Source organism: Lagopus muta, chromosome 3 (genome assembly GCF_023343835.1).
Source record: "Lagopus muta isolate bLagMut1 chromosome 3, bLagMut1 primary, whole genome shotgun sequence".
Classification (NCBI taxonomy): domain Eukaryota; kingdom Metazoa; phylum Chordata; class Aves; order Galliformes; family Phasianidae; genus Lagopus; species Lagopus muta.
In genome coordinates, this window is record NC_064435.1 from 60,990,359 (window position 1) to 61,017,951 (window position 27,593).

Sequence of the window (27,593 nt, forward strand, 5' to 3'; positions counted from 1 at the left end):
CTGATTGCTTGCAAAGTGTTGTAGAAACATTGCATTTTGATCTTTCAAGATAGACATTCAAAAATACATAACAGGTTTCCTTGAAAGTTTGTGAATATAACCTAAAATTTTGATGAATTACTATTAACAGATTATTTTCAAAGTGATATTCTGAGCTTTAGAATGACTAGAGTTCTTATCCTACAGTATACATCAAAGAAACTTTAATATGTAAGGGCTATGATTCCAAAATTAAATGTGGCTTTGGGAAGAATGGCAAGTAACTATCTTGATCCAAAATGTACTCAGAAAATCTTTCTGTACAACTCTGTGTTTTTTGTTTTTTGTTTTTTTTTCATTAAAAACAAAAACAACAACAACAAAAAAAAAAAACACCCCAAAAAAACATCCTTCAAATGAGCCTGGTCATAAATATTGCCTTTTTAGGCAACAGGAACACAGTGTTGGCAGAAATAAAACATTAGTTTTGTTTTTTTTTTAATTAATTTTCTTTTTTTTTTCAACTCTACCTTTTCTTTAGATTTTGCCCAAATTGTTATATTTCCCAGAGTATGATGAAGAATTACATTTGTGGGATTTCAAATTACAGTAAAAGGAAATTGCACAGTGACCCTTCCTTATGTACAAGCAAATCTTATAATTTTCTGCTGGAAAGGGAGTATGTAAGAGTGTGCGATGCCTTTGAGAAAAGAAGCAGCCTTCAGCAGTGCTCGCAAGTTATATCCTACAAAATAATTTCATAAATTTGAAGTTTTGATTCAATAGGAACTCATGCTCATTGCTGTTTTGAAATTTGTTAATTCTGATTGCACAATCTGTACATATTTTAGATTAGCCTTTAATTGTAACACACTTGAATATGACAGAATCAACTCTGCACCACAAACATGGGTTTCTAAAAGAAACCAAAAAATCTTAACTCAGCTTTCTTAAGGAGTGTGGTCAGAGATTTACAATTCCACTTGGGAATGTTTTCTAATCTACCACTCAGAGTAAATGGAAAATTAGAGACAGATTTTTCCATTCCAGAGAGGAACTGAACAGGGAGGAAAAGCTGCTGTTCTTTGCAGTTGTGAACAGGAGCTGCTAAATTCACTTACCCCCCTCCATTTCCTTCATCATGAGTTCATATTACTTTACAGCTTTCTAGCTTTTACTAAGGTTCAGACAAATACAATAAAGTTCAGTTGTGGGGAAAAACAGCAGAATGAAAGGCATTTTTCAAAAAGATATGTCTGTTCTACTCTTCTTTGTGACTGACTTTTTATTTTTCAGGTTGCAACATCACAACCATATCCTACTTGATGGACTCCAGAAATTTCACAAAATCTGAGAAAAACAATTACAATTTGTGATATGGTTTTTTAGAAAGATCTGGACATTTTGAAATTCTCAAAGGGGAGCTTGAAAAGAGTTCAAGCTTTAGTGACTTGCATTTTATTCATTTTGAGGGGAGAAGCACATTTGTTTTTTTGTTCTTTCTTCCATCAATAACTAAGTGCAGTGGCAAAAATGGACTATCTTCAGCTTTGTCTTAAACTGTGAAAAGCATACTCATATCTTCCTGACTCATTAATAAGCCTAATGCATAATGATTATGATGATAACTAAACCATTAACTAAACAATACTTCTGTGGTATCTTTTAAAATTGCAGAATACTTTACAAACTGATTGACAACCTATAAATAGGACATTCCAACATCAAGTTGACTATTGCTTTGCACCACACAAAATAAAATTGGCAGCTAATTGTGTTGAAAAGTGACTGCTATACATTTTCACAAAAGCTCAGACAAGCTTTTGGTCTAAGTTTTACATGACCACTGTGAGGCACAAGGCTTTCAAATAACCACTAGCCTTGATGCAGTCTTGGTTCTCTCTAAACGAGCACCGATTTAATTCTTTCCACCTGCCAAAGGGGGTGCTAGTGGCTGTAGAAGTGTCAGCTTTTGGAGCAGGGAGTGAGTAGAAGGCTTTACCTGAGTATATTATTTGCGTGTTTTGGTGTAAATGTCAGTTTGCTTGTTTAATCTGTGTAGGTGAGAGCAGAATTTAGAAGGTAAAATGAACACCTTTTTAATCAATTTGCAACACCAGTTAATATACAACATAATAAAAAGATTGCGAGACAACACATATCTCACTGTATTAATTTGGCAGGTCTGAGGTATTTGATTCTGTACCTGTGATTTCTTTCTCTGAGTATGTAGACACTTTATTCTGTGTCTCAATTATCAAATGGATTTATGTGGTAGAAGCTATATTGACATTACACATTTGAGGAACTTGTCTTATAGAAATAAGGAAAAAGCAGTGGATATGTGTTAGTTTTTCCCCACTAGGAAGGCAAAATCATCTGATATTTCTTTGTTTTTGTAGGTAGTTACATTCTGAAGATTCGCTAGAAAGCTTGTTATTCTTTAGGGCAAAAAAGTTTGAAAATAGCATGCTTCAAATGTGTTTTACTTTTTGATATTGAGTGGCACTGCTGGTTTGATCCCTATGTGTTAAAATATTATCAGTTCTTTTCTATTCTTACCAAGAATAGATCCTTTCAAAGATGAAAACTTAAACACGGTTTTTACTTCAGAATTTTATTGTGACCCTTCAAACAGGAAAAAAAAAAAAAAATTCTCACCATGAATTTTACAATGAGAAGAATAATCAAGAGATCTTTTCTATTCATATTTTTATCTGGCTTTTGTCTTTTTTAGCTGTTTTGGTGACATTTCCTTTGAAAACATAGGTCTTTGTTTTATGCTTCTTGAAAGATTATAATTGATTCGGTTGCCATCTATGTGCACATGATGAGTATTTGTTGTGTAGGTGGAATCAGTACTGGCAGAATATTGCTGCATGCTGCATGTTGCATTATTCACTTTCATCTGCATGCAGCTCATGGCTGGCAGACTCCTCACAGCTACCTTTAAAGTGGCTTATCCAATATAAAACTCTGGCTTGTTCAGTAGGAAGTCTGGTAGATCAGTTGTCATATTGGAAGTCTCCTGCTGAATTCAGGAGAGAATACAGGAAAGGGGGCATGCCAAAGTCTGATAGAGGATTGTTTGAGATGGTATTACTGTGCTCCAAAAAGCTCTGGTCATTTCTCTTGAAGTTGTTACTTTTCAGGAAGAGAAAAAAATCAGGTTGAATTTAGCAGGGATAAATACTGGCTTAGAAATAACCAGTATTTTTTCCTTAATTATAACTATTAGATAGTGTGCAGTCCAAAGAAGAAAACAATGTCTTAGAAAGAAAGCACTGATTACTCTGTTCCTTATTGCATAAAATCCTAATATGAACAACTTTTTGATGGTAAGTCCCACATTTTTGCATTTGAAACTTTTGTGAGAATCAGCTGACTTCAAAGCGGTGATATAATACTGAAAGTCAATGAATATGCTTTTTAGTAGGTTGCTCTACCGTCCAATCATTTCTTCTTCCCAAGTCCATTTTGTTAACTTGAGGGTTTCTGTTGTGACATTGAAAAAAGAGGAACGAAATGAGTTTACATGCAGCAATTTTGAGTCCTTAGCTGACTTCTCCATCTGGGAGGTTACTGCTCCCACAGCAAAATTGGAACATGTGTCTGCACCTCAGCTGCTTCAGCAGGAAATCTAAGGGCTTACATCACCAGTGGCGGTGGACTGATGCAAAGAAGCCAAGCTTCTTACTTGGTCAGCTTTGCTCTTTTGCTGACTTTATTGCTGGGGAAGAAACAGACTGGTGGGGTGTTAATATCTTAAGCTTCTGCACAGCATGACCTGGAGTTTGTCTGGTACTGAGTCTGGAAAAGGTCATGTAGGAGCAAAATGCAGTAAATAATTTTTGTGTTGCAAAAGGTTGTTAAGCCATGCTGTTTAATTCTGTCTGTGATTCTTAAAGCTCACTTACATCAAACTTGCTCTCATGTGCCAGCCAGCAAGATTACAGTTTTGACAGTGCTTACGGTGGTTTTGCAGTGGCAAAAAAAACTTTAGACAGCAAACATTAAAGAGCTAATGTAAGACTGACAAAAGTCCCTTTTAGCTCCTGTACATAGTATTTACTGGTTGCATTATGGGCAATTTGTGCACAGGGGGAGCCAATACTGTATAGGATGTATGAATGAAGCAATGGTACAGCAGGCAAAAAAAAAAAAAAAAAAAAAGAATTTTGATGCCATGTCTATCATGCTTACTCCTTGTACTGAATGAATACATGCAATATGTTACTGAGTCTTAATTTGAGCCCTGAAAGGGGATTTTGTCTTTTTTTATACTGATATAGTCGGTATACTGAAGTACTCCCTTGTGAATTTGCTGTCATCCATAATATTTCTGCCCTTCTAGCTTTCTTGTTTTTCTAATTTTGACTTAATTCCTTCCTACCCGTTAATCACTGCCAGCCTATAATCTTTTTTCTATTCTGACTAGTTTGCAACAATAGTTACTAAAACTTTTCCTATGTTTACATTACATTTTTTTCATTCTATTACATATTCTTACTTTTTTTTTTTTAAGTGATAAATGGCTAAGAAAACATATGGTTAGCATTTATTACTATTTCATGCAATGTTTGCAATTAAAAAGTGTTTCAACAGGAAGTTAGATTACCTAAATATGCTATAGTATTCTTACAAAAATGATTCTTTAATGAAATGCAAATCATCAGAATTTTTCATCAAGCTATCAAATATCTTTACTTCAGCTGATAGCTTGAGCCAGTTTACTTTATAGTATTGTAATGGGTACATTTGTAAGTTACACTTTTTTGAAGGATTTAACTGAGGAGTTATTATCTACGTGTCTTCTGAAATGTGTTTCTTTTCCTGTTGTTGTTATTGCCTTCAGTCAAAAGTATGTAACACAAATTGCAATAGGGAAAGAAGAAAATATTGTGTGTAAGGGCAACAAATGTTTATTCACAGACTTCTCAAGGGCGACTCAAGTTAAACACTGAGAGGGTGTTTTTTTGCTTAAGGCTGAGTTTGTAGTCTTAGATTTTTTCAACTTTGCTCCCCTTCCCTTCCTTGTGAAACTAGGGTATACAGAGATGTGAAACAATGTGTTTTCCCTTTCTATGCTGATGGAAAATAATTTCTGATATATCAGATTAGAATTCAAATGAATTTTTTAGGTAGTTCAAAACTGATTCTGATGCTATTTTTTTCTGGTTTCTCATATTATAATGAACATGCATATAGATTAGTGTTTGTCGATTAAAGCTTTTACCATTTAAATAATGTTCAATACCTTTTGATGTATTTATGATCTGGACATTCCTGTACAAGTTCATGAGGTTTTTTTTGTTTGTTTGTTTTTGTCCAGGAGATTTCCAAGACAGATATTTCTTTGCCATTTGACCATTCACATTTCATATTTTAAATAAAAAAGATTTTAAAATACAGGGAGTCCCATTAAATACTGTAGAATGGAAATAAACTGTTGTTTAATCATGAGATTTTTTTTTCATTTCAAATTTAAAGCCTATAAAACAAAAGGAAAAAACAAAGCTATTGTAGACTCTCACACAATTAATGAAGAATGAAAAATGTAAAGAATAATTACTAAGTTAATGCTGTTAAATCCATTTTTTTTCAGAGAAATTCTGCTAATTTGGGGAAAGTTTCTTTTGTCACCTTCTAGGCACTCGATGACAAGAAATTTTCAGAGCATTTGTAATATTGTTAGAAATTAATAATTCATGATGGCATTATTATTAAACTGCTGTCAACTGAGGATGACTGATAATCATTTTGCCTAAAGGGACTCATTCTGACAGAGTATCTATTTGATATCAAGGTGACAATTGACTTCTTTGACAATTCATGGATTTTTAAGGATCTATTGATTCATTTTTGGTACTCTCTCTCAAGAGGGTGTGCACAGATGCAGGTACGTCATGACAGTCCAGTTGCAAAACTTGAAAAGTGTTTTCTGTCCATATGTCAAGAATCTTGTGTCAAACTTCACTAAAAATTTCAGTCAAAATATACTACTAAAATGTGCATTAAATGTGTACTAAAGGTTTCAAAATGATTCCTCTATTTTTTGCTGTGTTTGATGTACTACTATAACCTATTGTGTCAAGGTTACACACAATAGCACACAAAGTCAGTGCTGATCTCCTTCTCAGATAAATTATTATGAGAATCATATAATGTTCTAATTTAAGTTACAGTATTGTAAACACAAAACTATGAGATAACGAGATAATGAGAAAACTTAAGGTTTTACTCCAAATATAGATACAACCAGAACTTGTTTTAATACAGATGTCAGATTTTAGAATTATAATGACAGTTAATAATAAAAATATGCTTTCCATGTTTTTTATTGACCTCTGATGTTTAAAATTGCTGGGATTTCTGTAGTTGGAACTAGGGAAAATTTAAGAATAGTGAAGCCAGAGAAAAGGTGTCTGGTGTGAAGCTCATAGCAGTATTATTTTTTAATTTATCTCATTCACCAATTTTAATTCTGGAGGAGCAAATGATAAAGAATGATGAAGGGGTTGGACTCGATGATCTCTGGAGGTCCCTTCCAACCTCTACAATTCTGTGATTCTGTGAAGTGATGAGCCAAGTTGTATTATTGCAACACAATTTGCAAGCTCTCTTCTGAAGACACCTGATCACAGCATTGTGAATTATGTTTATTTTTGAGGTCTATTTCTTGTAGCTAAGCTAATAGTGCCATTTAGTTGTTTTTTTTGTTTTGTTTTTTTTTTTTTTTAATAGTCGTTGTAATACTGCAAACATTTAAAAAAAAAATCAACAAGAAATTATACCTTTAATCCCACATAAAAGGAGATCTTAGTTCTGAGCACAGAAACATTGGCTTATCTTCAGTGTAATTCGTAGATTGAAATGATGGCTAGGGCAAGACATATGTTTATCTGTCATTTCTAACATTCCACCTCCAGTTTTACAGTATGGTCCAGAAAATCACTGTACATTGTTGTTGCTGTTTGGAAGCCATTCTCTATGCTGCCAAAGACTGATACTGTGAAGCCTGTATATGGGAGAAATTTAATGCTGATAAATAATACTCTAGAATTGATTTACCAGCTTTAGATGATGCTCTGGAAAGAGGCTTTGCATGGAACTACAACAATTCAAATTGGCAGGTAGTAACATCCAAAATACTGAAGTCAGTAATATACACACTGCTGCTGATCTCTTGTATAAATAATTTTGACCACTGGGGTCTAAGCCTCTTCATGTGGCATGCCTAAGAAAGAGGCATTTGTCATTCTGGTGTTTCAAAGAGTGTTCCTGAAAAGCTATCCTGCTTCAGTCTCTCCTTTTTACTATAGAAAAGCTAGGCAGTTAAATGGATTAATTACCTTTTCAGTGTAAGAGAAAAAAGGAATGAGAGTCTTGTCTTTATCTCCTCTGATTTCAGAGGCTGACTAGACGCTTTTCAGATGCGCATATCCCTTTAATGACTTAATCATCTAATTAGGTGACTTGCAAAGGCTATTGGCAAATGAGCAGAGGGTTGTTTTCTAATTCCCATGTATCTGTTGATAGAGTAAAGGATTCTGGTATAGTCTCTGTCCTTTTCCCTCATTCAAGATTTTGAAGATAGAGTTAAGATTAAAGATGAATTAGGTCTTTGAATAGGAAATCCAAACTGGCTAGGAAAGTGTTATTTTTTATTTTAAACTTCTTCAACTTTATAGAAACAAAGTTCACTTAAAGATTAGGTTTAAAACAATCCCTCCATTTTCAAGTTACCTTTTCAATGCTCCTATGTGATACATGTCAAACCTGCTTTAAGACTTCAGTCCTGTTGCACTCACATTTCACTGTATGTTGAAGTGTGTTAACAAGTGGTCTTTACATGTAAATATTGAATCAAAATATAGTATGAGTTCTTTTGTGATTATGGGAAAAGTGTTTCTAAAGGTTAAAGTAAGTAGCCAGGAAACATGATTGAGCCTGTGTTCTACTCATGCACTAGTCAGCGCTAATGGTGTTAGTTAGGGAGGTGTGGGCTTCATTACTTGAGCTCAGTGTCTGTGTTGACTTCTGGCATTTCAAACATATCAATTTCAGTTTTACTGTAAATACCAGAAAAATACTGTGCCCTTTGATGTTATTTTGAAGCCACACATTACTGTGAAAATAGCAGTTACTTGAGGAGACCTGAAAAAACCTTCTAAACCATCGCATAGCAATATGCATGCTAAAATAATTCATGGATTTTTGACATCACACTAGAAGTTGTTCATATGTAAAGCCAAATATTTTTATATTTCAGAGGCTCAGATGAGACCTGTGACTTAACAGGTCTTCACACTAGATTCCTTAGTAAAGCTTTTGAGCATTAATGGCATTTCAACACTTCAAGAAATGAATTTAACTTTGTGTCTGATGTTTAATATGCTGACTGTAAATTAAAAGTGGGAGTTGTCAAAATTATTGGTTTTCAGGAGACAGCAGTAACTGATTTTGAATTTATTGAGAGAGCCTATTCACAGGATAAATAGAATCGTATCTTGCATCTTAGAGTTACACAGACTTGTAAGGAGAGTAGATAAAACAAGTTTTAGTGATTTATTTTATCCAGAAACTCTCCAGCTCATCCCATCATTCTCCCTTCTCAAAGAACATGATGTGCAATCTTGCTCCAGCACAGTATACACAAGTTACCAACTGCAGCCTTTTTACACACAAGTTAATGTATGTAAGTAATTCCAAAAGTAATGCCCATATTTATTTTCTGGGAGCACAATAACTCTACTTGATAGTGCAAACTCTCAGCTTCAGAACAGTCCTTTTCAACACAGTCACCATCGTTAGCTATGCACTTTCACCAGCAATGAATAATAGCCTTCACCAGCAGAAATGACCCACCACTGGTGTCACTACTGCTGAAATACACCACCCAACACCTCACTTTATTCACATCCAGTGTTTGGTCTCCAAGTGTTCCACAAGAATCAGTGGATGTCAATGGGTGTCATTTTTTTCTGTGTGGAGGAATTCAAGGACACTCCTTTGCTTCATCCACACTTCCATGTTAGACACCATTTTGTCAGACTACCCCTCTGCTGATATCTGTTGCATAGCAACAAAACGTAACAGAAAGTTGATGGAAAGGTTCATCCTGTACTGTCATGTCACCAGTGTCTGCCTCCAACATCAAGGGCCAACATAATAATATAGGACACAACACTTTTGGAGCAGCCCTCACAATTTAATCCTTTTGCTTGTCACTCATTATTCTTTGTTACATTGTTTGCTTACTGCATTCAACAAATTGCTTTAAGATATGGTGAAGTGTCCTCTCCTAAACAGATTAAAAACTATGGATTAAAAAGTCACTACATACTCCAATCTCCAATTGAAAATTAACCTGCAACAGAAGAGACAGTTGTACAATAATACTGTCAAGCACATATATGACTTCCTTTCCCTCCCTTTTCCTCTCTTTTTCCCTTTCTTTTTCTTTTCCATACAAAGGAATTAATTTTGACTCTTTCTGTGTTAAACCTGTCTTGCCAGAAATGCCTCTAAACCCATTTTTAGTGTATGTTTTCTACTGCTTTCTGTTCTTTTAGAGAGTTATTCTTCTGAAGATTTTAAATATTATTTATAAAATGCATATTTTATTGCTGTGATGAACACAGTCATTAGTTAGGAAATGGCAAAATTACTTGCTTCATTCTAATTCAGAATTAAAACCTTTAGAATATAAAAAAAATGCAATTATTAAAGAGAAGCTTCTACATTTGGCTAATTTTATCTTGTACTGTTTAGCTGAGACAGATGAGATGAGAGTAGTGATTAGAATTTAGATGAGTCTAATCTATTTTTATTTTGGTAAGTAATGTAAGTCTACAACTGAACAAATAATTTAAAAACATTTAAAAAGCTTAGCTGAACTGCTCAGGCACATCTGTCTCTCCTCTTCCATTATTGACATCAATGGCTTAATATACCATTAAAACAAACACCACTTTGAAAAATATATAAGACCTGACTCACTGACTGATGTCCTGTGAATTCCAGTTCAGGCCTCTCCAACCATATGGACTCCTACTGCACTGTTCATTAATACTGAATCCAAAAGTTATCAGGGAAACCTTAGAGACATCTCTGTCTCTCAGTGCAGGAAGATAGCATATCTACTTTAGAGATTCTCAGACCGAGAAGCCTATTTTAATTTGGAATAAATAAATGACATAATACAACATTTATGCATTAATATTATTATCAGCAATATAGTCACCTGCATGATCATATGGGAATCAGAGGTCCAGTAAGTAGTATTTCAAGATTGTCACCGATACTGTCTGCTCTTCCATATATCCTATCCTGATATGGTCTCTGTCTGAAGTCTGCTTGCCACAAGTATTGCTTGTGACTGTGATTGTATTCTGGTCCTGCTTTTTGATGTAGGGCGGCTCTGTGGTCATTGTCCAAGAAAGAACCATGCCCCTCTTTTTCAGTTCAAAGCCTGATATTGATTAGGAGAAGATAAGAAATTTTTCAATTTGGGTATTCAAAATAGTGACTTCCTTCTCCAACAGTTAACAGTAAGAGTGTTTTTCCTGCATTTTTCTCATAGGCAGATTAGTTTAAAACTGATTGCTGAATCATAGAATTGCCTGATTTGGAATGGATCAACAAGGATGTTGAAGTACAATCTCTGGCTCCATGAAGGACCACCCAAAACTCAAACCCTATGTCTGGAAGAAGTGTCCAAACTCTCCTTGAACTCCAGCACTCAGGGCCGTGCCCACAGCCCAATACAGCCCGTTCCATGTCCACCGCCCTGTGGTGCAGACCTTTTCCCTGACCCCCAGCTGCCCTCCCCTGACGCAGCTCCATGCCGTTCCCTGGGCCCTGTCGCTGTCACACAGAGCAGAGCTCAGTGCTGCTCTTCCGCTCCCTCTGAGGGGCTGCAGCCACCATCAGGCTTCCCTTCTGCTCCTCTGCTCTGCGCTGAGCCAACACAGGGACCTCAGCCCCTCCTCATATGTTTTCCGTTCTAGATCTCATCTCTTTCCTCATCTAAAAAAAGCCTTGTTACAGTACTACATATTAATTTTCCAGCAAATAACACCTGCTCAGAGCTTGAAAATTGTTTAGAAGCACAAGCGCTGCTCTTCACATTTGATGGTAAAATGAGTGAATATCTTCTGGGAAGAAAGATGTGTCCCAGAGATCCTCAGACATGCATCTTCCCTGAGATAGGGAGATGTGTGACGAAAGCATTTTTAGGCATTTTGTATAACAAGTTGTGCAGCAGGTCTTGTGCATGTCAATGCCAAGGTGGGCAGGAAAGAAATCCATCCAAGACTATGAAGTACTCTGGTTCACAAAGTCATTAGGCCACATACCTGCGCAAAGAATTCTGAGGAAGTACTTGTGTGTTTTCTATTACACATAAAATGTATTCTAAGTACCCATGCTTCCCCCTGGCTCTCCATTCCCTACCATTAGAGACTCAGTACTAAGTGGAATGTGTCATTGGTCTGACCAAACATGATCATTCTAGTGTTTTTTTTCTACAAAAGTATCAGCAGTGCTGGAACATCTCAAAAGATACCTAACATAATTTGTCTGCCTGTGGGAAACATAGCTAATGTAATAAACTGTCATCACCGTGCCTTCGCAGAGCTAAATACCACAGACCCATCACATGCTTCTTTGTGACTATACACTTACAACTGAATATGTCCACAGCTGACTTAAATTATAAGGGTACGTGTTTAAATGTTTGTTGGTTTGGTTGTTTTTATGGGCAGATTAAAGTGACAGCTCACAAATCCCATGTAATAGAGCAGTAGTTTCAAAAGCTTTTGCTGAATCTTGGAAGATGCTTGAAAAGTGTAAGAAAGGGTGAAGTGTGCCCAAATGAAGATTTCTTTTTTGTGGGGTTCAGGGAGTGACACAAGAGAAACCTGGTTCCCTTTGTCTCCTATTGAAGATCTGACCAGGAGCACTCAGACTTGTTTGGAGGATCTAATATCCGATGTGAAACAAGGAGAGCGTGTATTGTTCCTGTCACCAGCGGCTCTATTAGAAACAATCGGTCCTTTTCCAAGGCTACATGGTGCATGATGTAATTCCATTTTCTTCCTGACTGCAGGAAAGGAAAATCAAGTAATTAAATGTGAGAAATCACTGGACAGGGAGGCCCTTTCTGCTTGGGTGGATTTCCCTACACAGTTGCCTGGCCACAACAGTCAGAAGCTAGCCTAGAGAAAGGCAGCATGGCTCCAGACAAAAGCATGACACTGCCCCTGAATGCACCGCGTACCAAATACAGTTTGTTGTCAGGAACTGACAAGCCAGCCATGTCCAACTCAAGTGGCCTTGCTTCCCATCAGCTTGAAAAGGCCTGCCAGCCAGGAGGCTTCAGTCACAGTGCTATGCTTTATGCCCCCGGTCCCATTGTTCTGGGGCTGCAGGGACCGGATTGGAGGCGTTGCATACCACCAGAAGGCTAACAAGGGTTGTGAGACTGGGTGAGGGGGAAGCGGGGTGGACATGCAGTAAAGGGTCCTCAGGAAATAGCATCCTGTGGCCAAGAGCAGCCTTGGTCACAAGCATCTCTTCCTTCAGTTTTGGCTTACCAGCTATGGCATGCATAAAATCTTACTGCTGAGAAGCATTTATGTGGGTTTTACTAAAACATCTAGCAGAATTTCAGTGTTATGGATGTGAGTAATAAAAGTCTTATCATATACAGCCCTAACATTCCAAAAGACTAAAATGCCTAAAAGTGAATGAAACCTTGCAAACAGGCAATAAACCTGTGGAGAATTTGAACCCAAAGTTTGGTAGGAGAAATGAAGCCAGTTTAGTTCACTTTGATTGCTCTTTTTAATAGGTAGCTTACGACGAGCCTATCACCTGTTTTTTATAAGTAACTATGTTTGACATTTCAATTTCGTTCTTACAGCTTTTAATACATTTTTTATCTTGTACTTTTCTACAGATAATTTACTTCCCAGTGTTTCTTTGTAATAGCAACTGGAATGGAAAAAAAAGTTCTCATTTATGTGTAAATTTTGTTAACAAATTCATCTGCATATATCACATTTCTTCCCAAGGATTTTATTGTGCAGGAGTTGTTTTTTCAATAAAGTTAGAACTTTAAAGCTTTCAAAATCAGCTTGAAAATAAACTACAATGAAAAGATCAGCGCAACAAAACATGTCGATTTTGGTTTTAAAAAAGAGTAGGAGAAAAAAATCAAGGTAATAAGGGGTATTAAGGCCAAGGATATTGTTTAATATTTATCTGATTATTATAGGGCTTTGAGGGTTATAAAACTTATGACTTCAACTTTATGCATTTGTTATTGAAACTTGTGATTTATTATGTTTTGTTTAAACATACTTAAAAAGCATTGTATGGGAAAAATAACTCCCTTTACCTATTTGCTCCTCCACAGCTGAGATATAGTATTAATTATATTAATTATTAAAAATTATTTGCAAAGTGACAAATATTTTGTTTCAGGTTAGCATTTTTTGTTGTACCACCGTTGTAAAAATGTGTGAAAATATGAACACTGATCATTACAGGCAGATCAAAATTGTGTCCAATTGTAAAGCAAATGTACTGATATTGTAGGCAAGGCTGCTTACTGGTCTTGCTGTTCTTGTTCCAGCAGTTTCTAAGGGAAATAAATATGTACACTGCACATTACCTTTGGACTGGCACTCAGTGCTTCAGATTTTCATTAATCCTCTCTAGAATGCTCTGAACATTGAGCAAAAATTTTAATTTAAGATCATTTCAACAGATCTCTTAGAGTTATCAGTAAACTGTCCTATCTGTTGATATCAGAAAGGATGGTATTGTTTGTCTGGCGCACAGTGGTAGGAAAGGTGGATAATTTGATAAATTTTGAGATTCAGTTTCATGTATCATTTTCTTCTGATCAATATATAAATAATGCATCGGTGTGGGTGGGAAAACCTTTTCTTCCTGGTAAGTGTAGCAGAACACATACAACTTTATTATATTAAGTATCAAATACTAATTTACAGTACTGTGGTGAAAATTGAAATTTCATGTTATTTTTACATGCATATAATATTGTTTAGCTGGTTTGAATAACTTAGTATATTAGCCAATCTTTTCAGTCTAGAAATGCACAAAAGTCATAATTGGCTTGTAAATGCTTTATTGGAGACTCTATACTCATTTCCTCTGAAATCTTCAAAGATCTAGTATAATGACTATCTGGAATGAATTCTGCTCCTTGTTTTAGCAGCAGCAGTGTCTGTGCATGGTTAAATTTAACTATTAAAAGTTACACAACGGAATTATTTTCTCAACAGCATAAAAATATAAGGAATTTAGCCGACTCTAATTCAGTGTCTCCTTTAAAAAGCAGTTGACCAAAATACCTGATCTGTTGGAACTGTGTATTTAAGAATGTTATATGAGAGCTACTGCACCCAAACCAGTGACTCAAAGCAAACTGTGTAAAGCAATAATCATAATACTACTCAATCTGTTAACAACATTCTGTGCTTTTAGGTCTAATTGCAATCAGAGATTATTAGGTTAACTGTGGACACGTTCTGATTTCTTCAGGAAATGCATGAAGGCTTTAGTGGTAACCTAGGCCCAAACTTTGAAAGTCAGGAAACACTATTCCTTGAGTTAGAATCAAATTTGTTACCTAGATTGTCAAATATTATAGCAAATACTGTATTGTGACTCTTAATGGACTTTCATTATTTTTTGCTGTGGCTCTACTCAGGTCTACTGACTAGTTTTCCGCTGAAGCAAAGGTAGAAAGTGGGTGTAGGATGTTTTATTGGAAGACAGATTGGAACAGTTACCTCCATGAGAAAACAAGAAATCAATCAACAGTCTGTATAATCTCGTGGAAAAGAATAGTAATTTATAAAAAACTAGCCACTATGAACAAATTCTAATTTCTCTGTGGACAAAACAAGTCTCATTGTTTTTCTAACCTTCTAAGTGTTTTTGGTGAGTAATCTTTAAAATATTTCTTCACAGTTCTAGTTTTGTGTTTAAACATTCGAGTGCTTCCAGCTTTCCCTACATTTTCTTCTGTCTCTTCACAACTATGTACCATGCAAATGTACATGAATCTTTTCCATATCAAAAACAGAATCATAGAATAGTAGAATTGTTTGAGTTGAAAGGGACCATTAAAGGTCATCTAATCCAACTCCCCTGTGATGAACAGGGACAACTATAGCAGATCAGGTTGCTCACAGCTCCATCTTGACTGACCTTGAATGTCTTCAAGGTTGACGTATCAACCATCTCTCTGGGAAATCTTTTCCAGTGCTTCACCACCCTTAAAGTATCATAGAATTATAGAATCATAGAATGGCCTGGGTTGAAAAGGACCATAATGATCATCTAGTTTCAACCCCCCTGCTACATGCAGGGTTGCCTACAACTAGACAAGGCTATCCAGAGCCACATCCAGTCTGGCTTTGAATGACTCCAGGAATGGGGCAAAAATTCTTTTTTATATCCAGTCTAAATTTCCTTTAATTTGAAACCATTTCTCCATGTCCTACCAGACCCTGCTAAAGAGTTTGTTTCTTTCCTTATTATATAGCCCCCTCTTAGATACTGAAAGGCTGCTCTCAGACATCCCTGAAGCCATCTCTTCTCCAGGCTGAACAGCCCCAGTGCTCAGCCTGTTCTCACAGAGGAGGTGTTTAATACCTTGGACTTTTTTTGTGGCCCTCTTCTGGATGCTCACTGTGTCTCTCCTGTACTGAGGACTCCACATTTGAATGCAGTACTCCACGTGAGGTCTCATCAGCATGGAGCAGACGGGCAGAATCACCTCCCTTGGCCTGCTGGCTGTGCTTCTTTTGATGCAGCCCAGGGTACACCTGGCTTTTGTAAGCTGCGAGGGCACAGTGCTGGCTGGAATGAGGGAAATGCTGTGTGATTCTGTTTAAATCAAACAAAAGTTTAAATCTATTCTTGTGATTCTGAAGTGGTAAATAACAGCGGAAAACACAAGTTTGATGAGAGATTAATATTTATCATCTAGTTCCTAAAATCCTTATTAAGAATTTGATAATAGCCAAGTTTTCAAAATGATGAGACACCAGTACTTTTTGTGGTTTAGTGTACTTTGTTGTTTGTTTGTTTGTTTTTATTTTAATTCCCTTATTTAAATTGAATTTACCTGTATCTCAAAGTGAGGTGTACTTTAGCTCCCTTGCAGCCTTGTTTCTTCAAAATCAGCTTCTCTGCCTGCCCTTTCATATACTGAAGCAAATATGTGCTTTAAACACTGCTCAGCTCTATGTCATTTACAAGACCTGCAATGCCGTTCCTAAGCACAAAGAGAGTTCACTCTTGCACAAAGGTTAGAATGCCATGAGCGGTGATAAGCTAAAAACCTTTGGAAGGGTGTGAAAGAACTAAGTGAAAAAAACAGCCTTGAGGAAATTGAGTTCTGCTTATTTTTTATAAATACATTATTGTGTAGCATATGTACAATGAAAGGAAAGAAATGAAAAATATTCCCTTTTTAAATGTTTACCAGTTATTGCCTAAGCCAGTGTTAAGATTTCCTTTTGTTCCTCTGTATGTGATCTAACTTTAAAAGACCTCTAGTTTTTGATTGAGAGTTGTATGAGTTAAGATACAGCAAGAAAATGAAAGGCAGATGTCTTGCACCTTAGTCTACATTTCAGGGCATTTTAGAGCTGTTCAGCACATCCAAGAGTCTGACCTTCTTGGCAAAACTTCTTAATTTTCCCACACCTGCAGGTTTGCTGTCTTTTTTTTTCAGCTTAACAGAAAGCATAGCTGAAACAAGCATTCCAGTGTGCATGAATAGAGCACACAGTAGGCAATTTGGGAACTCATTCATCACAGATCAATAGAATGGCTTGGATAGTGGATGAGATAGTGAACCATTTGATTTATTATGCCCAATGTAATAATACATGATTTTAAAAGAAATTTAAACCACGAAACTAAAAATCTTTATCTTATTTATTACTCATTCCAGAAGAAATAAATAAACAATGCCAGACCTTCAAAAATAAAAACAAGTCATCCATGTCTGTGAAATGTGGTATCTTTTCTTGCAAGATGTTAAAAATGATGTTTTTATAAAAGATTTTGTTTCAATGTTTTTGCTATAAAGATACTATTATATACAATTAGAAAAAATAACTCATATTAAAAAAGCACATGGAACACAATTTTGCAAATCTCTTTGGCCTCACTTTGATCTTATTGACTGAGTTAGCCCTCTTGTAATAACACTGATATTATGGAGCTACAGTATTATAGCATACCACACAATCATATCATAACAATGTAGTCAGAAATATGTATGAGAAAAACCAGAATAATGACAACCAGTGATTGTAAACATTTTTTCTTCAACATACCAGTTCTTTTTCTTAAATGGAAAATTCACATCCATAACTATTTTTTCTCTAGACTTCAAAAATTTTGGAAAAGAGAGAGCATGAGTTTGATACCCCTCTTCAAATTATACTTAATTTTAGAAAAAGGTGACAGTTAAATATTGCAACAATATTTGCTTAGAATTCTGCGCCAAACTTATCATTATTTTCTGTGTAAACTGTGGAACCGAGGGCTCTCCCATCTTCCTCATGTGTGTTTTGGATCAGCAGTGCACCTCAGCACCAGAAACCAGTATACGGAAAGCCAGTAAGTTATTCAGTCACAAAGAACAGAAACCATGCTTAATGTTATGCTTAGTTTGTGGTTTTAAACAAAGATATATTATTTTTCATCAAAAATGATCTTTAAAAGGAAGCTGTTTTATTCTAGTATTTCAAAAGTGACAGTATTAAATTTTGTGGGAAGGAGAGAGAGAAATTCTCTGAAGACAGAGACTAATACTGTGTACCAAAGCTAACGGATATTAAAATAGATATAACCTTAAAGTACCTATCATATGTAATAAATGTAAATTTTATTTTAGAAGATTTATTTATTGCATAGGGAAATCTCCACGAATTTTGAACTTGTGCTAATTTATTATTATTATTGAATTAATCTTATTGAATAATATTAATAAAATTACGATTAATATTAATAATTAATAATAATTTTAAATATAATAACAATAACAACAAAACAAAACAAAACAACAACAATAATAATAATAATAATAATAATGATGTTATTATTGTGAGAGACTTCTGAGTAACCTTAGGTATGGAATTTTGCCTGCAACTTCTCTGACACGAGTGTTTTTAAAGATATGACAATGTGTTGGATTCTTTTAACCATTTAAAAAAGCACATTTGTTATTTTTCTTATTTATGAATTTGTGGCTTTTTCTGTGGGGGAAGGTGGAACATATCATACATTCCATAATAGGCTTATAATTTAACCTTGCTTTCTTTCATACACCAATATTTTCTACTTGATCTCCATGTATTTTTACTGAAAGGTTTTTTTTTTTATCAATTTTGACAAAAATGGCTTGGCTATTTATGAATTTAAAAAATTCCAAATTATACACTTACATTCAGGAAATATACATAAGACTGTAAACATGTAGGATTCAAATCTATCATGGAACTAAGGCTTCGCAAGCAAAAAATGGTTTTGAATGGTTTCCAGGGGAAATATGTTTTGACTGTTAAGTCTCATATACTGCCTATGAGTGGGTTTCCAAGTGTGTTGCTGCTATGAGGTTAATACTGCAAACATTTTTTCAGTGATGCAGTAGTGACAGCGACTGCTTTCACCTGTGGTACAGGCTAGACTAGAAAAATATTCTTTGAGATTATTGGCACATGTGTACATATATAATGGTTTTGCAGAATGTAAATATCATAAATGATCTGCTTCCAAACATGTTAACACATTGTATGTAATATCACATGAAATTAAAATCTTGCAGTTCTCACATAGGAAAATGGCCTGTGGCTAAAACTTGGAGTAGAAACTTTTAGATCATTCTCTGCTGTTAAAACTCGTAGTTTACTTAACCTACATTTTTGGGAAAATATTTTTTCTTTGGTAATTTTCAATTAATATTCAGCTATATAGAGAGAGTACATAAAAACAGTGTAGATTTTCTAGATAGCTGAGGAAAAGTCTTCCTGCTTCAGAAATGCTTTATGAAATAATGGACGCTTTACATGCAGCATGATGATGAGCGTGAGCTTTTCCATGTCAATTCTTTTGAATCCACAAACATTTTTGCACTTGGTAAAACAACATCTGACAAATATTTTTTCTGACTTGGTCTCCTTATATCTGGACTGGCTCTGTATCTTCACAACTAGCACTTGCTAGTCTTCTTCAAATTAAAAGACCATCAAGTTTAGGTAGAAATATCTTGTCAGTAGGTCAAATACTAGAGAACAGTCCTATTTTGCGGAACTCATATACTCTGATTCCCAGTAACTCTTTTGGCTGAACATACATACATAACCTGAACATCAGTTGTTCATAGCAGCTTAAGAGCTGTTTGGATAATTTTATAGGAAGGAGCTGCCTTCTCCTATAAAGACATATAAATACTTTTATGTGTATAAACTGCATATTTATATATATATATAAATATATAAAAATATTTTAATATTTATATTATATTTAATATTTATATTATAAATATATATTATCATTATTATTATTATTATGTATAATAAACTGCAATTTATTTTATACATACCAGATTTTTCTAATGCACATATATAAAGATGATAACCAAGAAGGATTTAGAAACACAGAAGAAACTATTATGAGCTAGAATCAACTGGAAGTTCAAGTTAAGTTATGTGAATACAATTTTAACTGTTGTCCAATATATTGCTTTGTTCTTTGATTACATTAGCAACTGCATAACAGTCTGTGTTGAGGCTAAATTGGCAGAGTTAATTTGTTGGCAGACTTGCTGTGTTGCTTTATTTATTTTGAAATCCCTGCAATTTATTACAGATTGGTATAAGTGAAATTGTTAATTGTGGCATTGATAAATATTACACAAGCTTAACTGTGTGAAAAACTTTACAGTACATCTCTCCTACATGTAAAATCATGTGATACAGCATGTATTCAGTTAATTGATACGTATGAACTAAAGAGCAAATGTTATTTGTAATATAACGTGTTCCCGATAATTTCTCGTGTTAAGATAAAAATAGCACCTAATTGTTAACCAGTTCTCTACATACAGCATCTGTTTACATTAGTAATGTAATTGCTGTGATAATAAGCTCATTGATTTAGTATCTAAGGAAATAATCAGTCAGGACATCACATTTGTCTTGCTTTATTTGACAGCCTATCTTCTACACTGAATAAACAATGTCAATTCTTGCCATTGTTCTAGAGAAATGGAACCACAAAAACAAACAAAAAACAGTGAAGCCAAACAAAACGAATAAAAAAAACCCACCACCACCACCACCACCAACAAAAAACAACAGAAAGCTCTCTTTGCCAATTATTACCTAAAAAAATGTTGTTGCAACTAACTGACATTGGACAAATTTAATTGCTAGAGTGGCACAAGGCTAGTACATGTTTGTGTAGGAAAATTGTATTTCTTCTGTTATTTGAGCAGTATGACAAACTTATCCTTCACTTGACAATTAAGCATAAAAATATTAAAACTGAAAACAAAACAAAGACAACTGGGAACATTTGGTTAGCTGAGTCACACAGGAGTTATTCTTTTCTCTGAGTGTTTCTGTGTGAAAAATGTATAAACAAAGACTCCTTAAGAGAAGTATTTTACATGGTGGTAAGATGTCTGTACTTGGCTCACTTGCCTAAACCACAGAGGAAGAAAGTCGATCAGGAGAGTTAAAGAACAATCCCTGTTTTGTGATTTTTATTTATTTATTTGTTTTTAATCTAATGTATGGTGCCACATCAACATATCATTTTCTTCTACAGTTTTCAAAAATCCATGGTCCATAGAATGAATTCATGGTTTGAAATCATAGAGGATTTGATTGTTTTTACCTTATGTGATGTTCATGCTGGGGAGCAGGACAACACTCTTTCCATTTGTACGCCACCCATGAAGACAAATATTTGTTACAGAGCATATGTCCGCACAGATTTCTCTGGATGGACTTTATGGTAAATGCAAAGAGAGCAGTGAGAAGAAGTCTCATTTCCCCATGGAAGTATGTCTTTATGTTAGTCTTGGCTTACAGACAGCACACTGCATATCAGTATATACAATGCGCTAATAATACATTGATATATACAATGAATCTAATAATACTGCTCTCATTAAATAGCACCATGATGTTCTAAGACTTCTTGTTTTAGAGGTGTCTTAAAAATACTGTTATTAGTAATTATGTCCTTCACAAAAAAACATATGCATATGTAGTATAACCCATGTTGTGTTTTCCAGAAACTGAACTGAAAAGGAAATTTTATCTCTCTTCACCTTGGCATCAGAATAGGTTCAGGTGTTTTCACCTTTGCACAGCCTTTGTTTTAATTACAATTAAAGAAGTTACACTTCTGAAGAATCAGTAGAAATGAAGATATGTAAAATTAAGCCCTCATCATGGTGTGTTAATTATCTATGCATTAGTTGTATTTACAAGATGGGATTAAGCAAGACAGGTTGTTCTTTCTTTCCAAACCAGATGCAGGGTAGCAGGAGTGTGGCCTCACAGCTCATCTAAATTCTAAATTCCATCAGGCTGACATCTGCTCCCTTTCTGCTGATTAAGAAATACTGACAAACACTTTTGTTTCTTCTTTTTGCCTGCAGAAAGTCTTTCTTTTCTGTTCATACCTGTAAACTCAAAAATGGAAAATGGACTCTTCCCTCTTGGTGGTTTTAACTGTGTTTACAGAAAAGAAGATATTGTTAAATTGGAGAGGTAAAGCTTGAACAAGTCGCTATGAGAGGCATAATCATATACTTACCATGCATTTCCTGACATATCACAAGAAAAAATGCCAATTACATTTGTAAAATGTACTAATTTTTTTGATAATTCTCCTGGATAGAAGTCTTTAAAGGTGTCTCCAAAATGAAGTCCTTTCCTGTTACACAAATGAAGTGTATTCACCTGTGGCCCTCGGGAACTGCTGGCAGAGCTGACACAGATCCAGACCCTGTTCTCCTCCATGTGAAGCAGAAAATCAGCATTTCTGTCTTAACTTGCAGTGCAATATCTTATGTGTCTTGGTGTTCCTCCACTTCTCAGAAAGAATATCAAAAGGGCGTGATGCTGATGCTGCCAAAAATGCCAAGTTTGAGAAATGTGGGTACTTATGGCTATTGCCTCAATCCACACAATCTGCTGAATTAAATAATCACTTGTCATCTGGGAGAGATTTGCTAAGGTACCTTTATATACTGCTTGTTCTTACTGCTTTGCATAATTGAACTTGTTTCAATCCCGGCTGAACATTTATTCTTTCTATAATATTATTTCCTTTTGGGTGTGAAGAAGTAAAGATTTGGTATAAGGTGAAGAAACATTTTCTTTGTGATCATGTTTCCATTTTTTCAATGCTCCTTCATGAAGTCATATTATATAGTTTTATGTATATGCTTAAGTTATGAAAAGACATATCTTCAATGTGGGTAAATTACAACATGTTGAATATATATTTATTTATACATGAATGCACATATAGATGTATCTTTTCTGAAAGAAATGATATGCATGTCCAAACTAATATGTGCATTTCAGCAGATTTAAAGATTCTTATTTCACTTGCCAATTTTTTCACTTTCCTAGAAAACTGTCTGCTAAAGTGCAATTTTTAGCCATGAGATTATGCAGGTTACATACCTACAACATCTCAGCTGGGACTGAAACACAAATTAACTGTTTACTGGATTTGTACCTAAATAAAATTGTTGCCTTTCTTCTTATGATGAGGGATTTTTAGAAATCTAAATGAAAATAAAATATCTGCATGCCCATATATACTGGATAGCTGACAATAACTTTGACATTAGTAAAAAATGGATAGCAGTTACTAACCAGAGAGGCTAAGAGTCATTGGATCCAGTCTAAAACATCTAAAAACATCTATTCTGCTTAGAAATAGGTCTTATCTAATGATTTCTGGACAGGAAAACTCTGGAAAACTATATACATATATTAATTTCATCTTTACTTTCTTTGTACAAAAGAAACCTAGTAGCAACACAGCCCTAAGAAATGCCTGAAGAACACAATGGGGAAGATCTGTGAGAAAGCGGGTCTTCAGGGTAGAAAAAATGAAGATTCACTGTGTGAGGAGACCAACTGACAGACCTAAGGGTTTTATCTGCTGCTATCTGAGCAGAGACACTGGAGAGGAAGTTATTATGAAGGTAGATGAGAAAGAAGTTTTCTCCCCCATTCTGAGATATGTTTCAGTTTCAGACTTAATGTGTTCTTCACATCGAAGCCTGTCACTAGGACTAAGTCACCTCAGTTTTTTATTCATATCTGAGAATAATGCCATTCTCTGCTTATGCCAAATTCTGATTCTCTGCTAGACAAGTGAGTATCACTCCTGTTTTTCATCATTGCAAATCATCAGATTAAAGATAGGAAAATAAATTTTTACTAATCTGGTAATTTTTCCTGCTGTTCATGCAAGCTTGTTGGATATGATTTTGGATTGTTCTTTTATTTTGAGTATTTCTTCCATACCTCCTCTTTTTTTGTAGATTCTCCACCTCGGTCATTGCTCACTCGTATACAGTGCTATAGGAGATGAGCAGTAAATGCCTCTTTCTTCAAAGGGTGCAAGGTATTCTACAATATACCACATTAAATTGAGAGGTTGTGTGGTTTGTGTTTATAGAATAATATTTTTTCCATGCACACTGAACCTCTTATCTATAGATGGTTTTACACTTTGACAACACCTTTTCAAAATTCTAATCCTATGAGATCAAGTAACTTGATGATGATGGATTGTTGAGCATATCTTGAAATGAGTGATGTGTGTTCCATTTATAAATCCAACAATCTATAAGGTAAGAAATTAAAGCTGAATAATCAGTAGATAAGGTGTTTGAAGTAAAGGAAAACTTATGGAAGGTGCTTATACATGAGTGTCTTCATATATCACTCTTTGGTATGCTAAAAAGCTTGAGCACAGGTGTGAGCCACCAATCTAAATACCCATGGAGAGAAGTATTTCAGTCAAACTTCCTGGTTTTGGAACTACTTGAGGTAAAATTAACAGCATATTTTACTTTTAACTACTTTGATTAAACCTATTAATAGTTTACATGTTGATACTTGTAGATAATATTAAAAGAAATTTACTTTGAATGTCATAGGAGTTGCTGAAAGCTGCTGACCTTATGTTTTATACCGGTCAAACTCTCCTGAGCTAACTCAAATGGCATTTTCTATCCCTACCTCTTCTGGATGTCATGGAAACAGGCGTTTATCCTGCTATAAAGGTACTATGATACCGTAAGGCTGTACACAAATCAAATTAACAGTGGAGTTAGAATCAACTTAGACATAATAATTGTTGTAACTGTTGCACTTTACCTCTGTTCTAGATAGCTACGAGTGTGAGTGCTTCCAGAGAAGCTGGGTTCCATCTTCTGGGGAAAGTGTGTCCTGAAGGACCCACGATTCTGCACTTGTGAAGAAACTTGAGAAAGATGCAAAATGCTGCACCTGAGACATTTTGTTTCTCACACTGCAAAGTCATTGCAAGAGTCCAAAATTGCCCTATAACATGGAAAAGATTACATATTTTTTTCCCTTTTACCAGCTTAATTTTCATCAACAAGAGGAGAAAAATGAAAAGGTGTGCATTTTGGAGTTTTCGTAGTTTAACCTGCATATCTCCTTCTTCTTATGTGCTCCTTTTCCTCACAAAAATTCACATGCCTTTTGACTTCTGTTTGTTTCATGTTTAAAGTCGTGAATTCTGTGGCTTATTCTAGAACAAAACAGAGAGTGAGGGATGCCCAAATCTCCTCGTATACTGAAAAAAAAAAAAACAAAACAACACAGCTCTGTTCCTGGCTGTCATTCCATCAGAACTCTTGGAAATTTCACTCCTGCACTCTGTCCTCCCACTTCTATTGAATGAAATGGCAGCAACTGCTCCACCATTAGGATCAATATCCAGGCCATTATGTCGGCAAAAGGAGCAGCAAATCACATTTACGTGGATTGTCAGATTCATTATTATAAGCAGATGGCAGTTCTTGCACTACAATGCAGCTGAGAAAAGACTGACATCATTTCAAATTAAAATCTATAATGCTAATACACATCTCTGACTCTTTGTACAGGCCTAAGTGCATTAATCTTCTGAATGATTTGCCAATGTGTGCAATGCTTTAGGTGTTCTCACTTGAGTGGAGCAAAAGGAGAGCTTTTAACTAAGAATGGTTAACATTTATTCATTCAGATTGATAAAAGCTAACACGCAATTTTCTTTACTAGTAGCTCCCTAATGGGAATTAATGAGACATTTTAAAGATAAAACCCAAGATCAAAAAGCTATTGTAAGAAAGGTGTTAAACACTTTGAATGAACAACAACAACAACCGTTACTCATGTCTCCTTTCTGTAAATTGATCTTAAAATATTTTCTCGTTAAAAAAAATAGAGCATTTTTTAAAAAGCGTGTAGAATAGAAATACCTAAATATGAAATGAAATGTGAAGTGAAAAGATATGTCTTGTTAAATTTGGAGAAATATAAATCAAAACTTTTATGATTGAATCATAACCAAAGGTATAAAAAGTAAACAAAATTAAATTGAGCCTTTTAATACAAATACAATGCAAAACAATTCATAATAAAAAGGATTTTAAATACTTGGGGTCAGTTTTAACAGCAGTATTTGGATTACTTATCTTGTAATCACCTTTTCTATAATTTCTTCATAAAGTTTTTAGGGACTTAGGGACTGATTTCTCCATTCTTCTACCTTTCTCCAGAGATACATATATAAAATAAGATAATAGAGAATGGAGAATAAAGTGTAGACAGAGATTGCTGTCAAGCTATCTAGACCCTCAGCATAAAATGCATATGCTCATAGAGGAAAGTTTGCATGCCTCTTATTCGACCTGCTTGTCGGATTCTGAATAACTTCATAACCATATAATCACAGTGCTGGTTCTGAGTGGAAATAACTTTTCTCTTGGAAGGGCTAAGTAGATCAGTAGTAATTTTATGCTGTTGCATCTGCTTACTTTCATGGAACACACAGAAATCATGCAAGCATTTTCCCTAAAGAAGGTTGTTTCAGAATTAACTACTTAGCCATGAAACTCTGGTATCCTCCTGTTAAAAAACTTAAAAAACCATGAGTCATTGCAGAAATGCTTGACTTTGATGACAAGCATATTTCTGAAAAAATTAAATGTTAAATTGTTAAATTAAAAAAAATAATGAATTGTTAAAATGTTTTGACCAGATCCAGGTAGAACATTTTGTCCTATTCCTTCTTAACCAGAAATTTAACTTCAGATAAGGAAAGAAGTTACTCAGGTCTACAGTATCTTCCAGTGAATTTTAGTGGCCAAATTCGATAATGTAAACCAATATGTCTAACTTTTTATTATTTTATATATCAGGCTAGGGAAGGGAGAGCCTGAATTCTTCTATCTCAATTTATTCTCAGCCTACCCTTCCTCAGATCACATTTATCTTCTGCTTATTCCCTGGATACAGGTAAGAGAGACTCACAGTGATATATAATTTATATTCTGCTGTGAAAACATGTGTTTTAGTTGAGATGTGAATTAGTTCTTTTTTAAAATATATCAGTGATATTGTTGACTTTTTCTGAACTATTTTGGTATTAGCATATCTAAAGCCAGATAACTTAGTAACTTATTCATATTTGCTCACCTAACTGACAAAAAGTCATTACTTAATACTTCATTTTGTTTTTTGCCTGACCAGGTACTATCACATAGTCTGACTTTCACAAACAAGTCTATATATGCATCAATATAAAACTGCACGCTGAACTGCTATAAATAATAATTTAATATTATACTTTCCAAGAGATTTCTTCTGGGTATGAATTTATTTGTGCTAAATGAATAACTGCATACTGAAAAAAAATAGTTTTTCTGCTTTGTAAGCTATTTTAAAATATGCAGGATGGGGAGTTGTACAGTGAGATTCAAATAAAAGATAATTAAAGACAATTTTGCTTTTCAAATTAAAAAAAAAATCATACAAATGAATTAAACTTGAAAAGATGTATGCCTAATTATAGTTTCATGAGTCTGATCTTCCTAAAATCCTTACTCTTTAATGAAAATTTTTGTGTATTTGAAAATTGCAATTTTTTACAGATATTGAAATGAACTCATTAACATAAAAAACTTTAGATCAGTATTAACACTGCAGCAATCAGAGGAGAAATGAGTAACAATACTGAAAAACTACAAAACCATCAGCTTTTTGGTATGTTGAACACAGCTCATAGTCTGATTTGAATCTTTCAAACTCATTTTCTTGTCAACTCTTTTGCCAATAACTGCAGCACTAAATCCCTGCCATAGGGCTTTCCTTTTTAGGGATTGTAGAGGAAAATAAGCACATCTGACTAATAAATGATGTTTAAGTTTATAGTCGTTATTTAAAGTGCACAGGTTGAATCTTGTGTTTATTTAAAACTTTATTTATCAAACATTATAT